This window comes from Myotis davidii, unplaced genomic scaffold (genome assembly GCF_000327345.1).
Source record: "Myotis davidii unplaced genomic scaffold, ASM32734v1 scaffold608, whole genome shotgun sequence".
In the NCBI taxonomy this organism is placed as follows: Eukaryota; Metazoa; Chordata; class Mammalia; order Chiroptera; family Vespertilionidae; genus Myotis; species Myotis davidii.
Window position 1 is genome coordinate 2,491,349 of NW_006300025.1, and position 3,657 is coordinate 2,495,005.

Consider the following 3,657-nt stretch of genomic DNA (forward strand, 5'->3'; position numbering starts at 1 on the left):
GACAAGGATCCTGGCTACAGGTATTAGTGATGATCATCAAAGGAACTTAAGCTTTGATCTTATACTTGTGCTTGCTTTTCTTCTAGTTTGCAAGTTAGATGACGGCATTTATGTACTTAATTTTGAAAAGGTATGGTATTAATGCCAAAAAAATGAAATAGGGGATCATTTTAGAATTTCATATTCAGATTATTTCTATCTTTAAATCCTAGACTAGAACATTGCAGGACTGTTTAAATTTGTATGAGCTAATTTGATGCAAGGGGTAAAGGAATACACAAGTTGTCACTTAATTGAATGGAAATACGAATTGACTAACCATTGCTGATTAGTACCTTTTTTGTTTGTTTGTTTTTAAGTGGAAGACTATTTGGAATTTTAGAAATCGGAGCATTGGCATGGGGATTTAGAGAACATTCTGGAAAGAAGGCCCCTCTTCAGGCACCTGGCTCAGAGGTCTGGATGAGGGATCAGAATAGGATGGAAAGCCATTCACTGTGCTCCTGTCCTTCAGGGCCTCCTCCCAGGGCCAAGTGAGGAGGCAAGTCCTCTGTGTGGTGTTCATGGTATTTTTTTTTAAATGCATTAGAAACTCTAAATATTTGATTCTTTGTGTTGTAGATGGACACAGGAGATCCGGACTTCTGAACTTCTACTGGAAAAGATAAAATGTGCAAGTCCTTGACGATGTTGGGGAGGTTGGAGCTGGACTAAATTGAGAGACGAGAAGAAATGCTGCTGTGAAGGGTATGTAACAAATTATAAACCCCAGGGTGTGGCACCCAACGATTGCTTTCCATTGCCAAGTTCTTCATTAGGATGGGAATACGTGTGCTCTAGCTTGGTTGTGTTGGTGTGGGTGTAACTTCCCCCGTCAGAGAGCTGGATGCGCACCTGTTTCCAGGTTATCGGAAGGATTCAGTTTGTAATGCATTGACCACAGGGCCAAGCCAAGATCAGGAGAGCTCAGGAGCCCCAAGAACATAAAATACAACTGCTCACATTTATGGAACACTATGTGCCAGGCACCACTCTAAGCCTTTAATGGATTCATTCATTGAATTATCACAATAGCACTATGAGATAGGCAGTGCTGTTGCCCACATCCTAGATGGGGGGATCACAGGGGGCACGAACCACCGGATCAGTTACTGAGAGAGGACAGTCATGATGGTGGGGCCCCACCCCACCGTGAAAGCCTTACTCCTCTTTCTCCCTTTCTCATATATTTCCTATTTACCTTTCTTCTCATTCCCAATTCTCATCTATTTTTTTTTCATTTAATCATAGATCTCCACATTGAAAGGGAATTAGCATGAAAGGGATATCAATATAGGTCACTAGGACAGATCATATTTTCCAAAAATGGCCACATAATTATTGCTGCTCTTCCAGAATCTTTCCACACCCCCTCAAGCCAAGAATTTTACTTTTTCTTCTCTTGGTGGAATCTGTGTGGAACTCAGTGACTGACTTGACAGAGAGAATGGGCAAAAGTGACATGAGTAACTTCAAAGGGGATCAGCATAGGTGACATGGTGTCCACCTGGCTCTCTCATTCTCTTGGGCCAGTTGCCTTTGAGATCAGCCACCGTGATGTGAGGCAGCCCAGGCTCTATAGAAAGGCTATGAGGAGATACTCCAGCCGACAACCCCACCTAAATCCCACTGACCTGTGAGTGCAGGTTTGGAAGGCTCCAGCCCCAGCCTTGGAGCTGCTCCCATTTGTGCTGAGTAGAGCTGGGACTAACTGGCCTTGATGAATCTTCAACAAACATTGTCATTGTTTTGAGTGATCTCATTGAAACCCGCTACAGCACCACCTAAGGTAGATGTCATTACACTCATTTACAAAAAAGATGAAGTGACTTACCCAAGGCCACACAACGAGATGGGATTTGTACTTAGGGCTTGTGAGATCCACCCCTGCCCCAACTGCTCCCTCCTGGCCCAGGAGCTGGGGATTTTCCTGCTCCTCAGACATAGCTGTTCTTAGAGAAAGCAAGCCCATTTGGGGACAAGAGAGTAACTTTGGAGAAATAACTTTGCGTAGTGTGTGTTGGGACTCTGTTTCCTTAATTTGAACCCTAGGTCAGTGTGGTTGGTATTGGTTTAAACATGCAGTTCTCTCAGGAAGCCATCTGCTTTCTCTCCATGAGTTTAGATTCTGTGGTTTCTGCTCCGGTTACAGGAGATTTTTTTTTTTCATATCATGTAAAGTAATAATCATTTGTGAATTGAATGATTCTATATCATCAATGTTTCTATTTTTTGTTTGACTTCAGGCTCCTTGAGGTCAGGGCTTGGCCTATGTCTTAAGTCCCTCATTTCTTATAGCACAAACTCTAACCTGTGATAGACAATGAATAAATGCCAGTTAAATAAATACCAAAGAGCATTGTATGTGATTTTTTTTTTGAGGATGATGATAAGAAGTGCAAAATTCTAGGCATGAGACTTATCTTGATGCTAAAGGTTTGTCTTTGGAGGCCAGAGGTTTCTTCTTCACTTCCTCTATCTTTCCTGTTAGATAAAACATCTTTGTGTGTGACTTTTATAAATAAGTAGCTTCAATAAAATGCAACAGTAAACTAAACAATACCAGGAACTGGCAGGGCTCTGAGACACTACTTTTCACTAGGTTGTTATCCAAGTGGAAAATATTTTCAGATGTGAAATTGGAGAATTGACTTTGATGTGAATGTTGAAATATGGCATATGTAACTTCTGCGTACATTCTGGTCAGCCTTTGCCATAGGATTGGTGGCACTAGTCTTTCACATTGTATTTATATATGTGTGCCTGTCATGACAGCTGCTTGAGAACTCTGAACAACTCTTTACATTGTCTATGGTAAAATGTCCAATACTTTTCCTATGCTTATTAGGTACTAGAGGCCCGGTGCACGAAATTCGTGCACTCGAGGAGGGGGAGTCGCTCAGCCCAGCCTGCACACTCTTGCCACAGCCACTGCGCTCTCCAGCCATGAGCCCAGCTTCTGGCTGAGCGGCACTCCCCCTGTGGGAACACACTGACCACCAGGGGGCAGCTCCTGTGCTGAGTATCTACCCCCTGGTGGTCAGTGCTTGTCATAGCATCAGTTCGTTCAGCTGTTCAGTAGATTTGCATATTAGAGTTTTATTATATAGGATTGCTTTTTGAAATGCATGTTGTATTTAAGATGTGGCTTAGGGTTGTCAGTGCACGTCATAGGGAGCGGTTGAGCGGCCTTAGTATATCATTAGCATATTACGCTTTGATTGGTTGAATGGACAACCAGATACTTAGCATATTAGGCTTTTATTATATAGGACTAGAAGCCTGGTGCACAAAAATTTGTGCACTCGGGTGGGTCCCTCAGCCCAGCCTGTGCCCTCTCGCAGCCTGGGGCCCCTTGGGGACCCCCTTCCCCTGGCTGCTGGCACCAGTTTTCCTCCAGCTCCCGGAACCCAAGCCTTCGCTCTTTGCCAGGAGGGGCCAGCGCGGCAGGCAAGGGGCTTAGCTCCTCACTGCTCACTGCCTGTGGGCCCAGGGGCGTGGCGGAGGCCGGCGCGGCGGGCCCTCCTCTTTGCTCTTCGCTCGCCACGCCGGCCTTCGCTCATTGCTCCTGCGTGGGGCCAGCTAGCTTTGCTCTGTTGCTTGGCGCCTATGTATGCA

General features: G+C 44.8%; 1 protein-coding gene across 2 annotated transcripts in view; it reads left to right on the top strand.

Moving 5' to 3' along the window:
• Positions 1 to 625: 625 nt before the first annotated feature.
• RIN2 (Ras and Rab interactor 2) overlaps positions 626 to 3,657 on the top strand; it is a 185,544-nt gene continuing 182,512 nt past the window's right edge. For both annotated transcript variants that reach the window (XM_015572033.1, XM_006776147.2), the window contains exon 1: positions 626 to 747. The gene's annotated coding sequence lies outside the window, so the exon portion shown is untranslated. The remainder of the gene's footprint in view (positions 748 to 3,657) is intronic.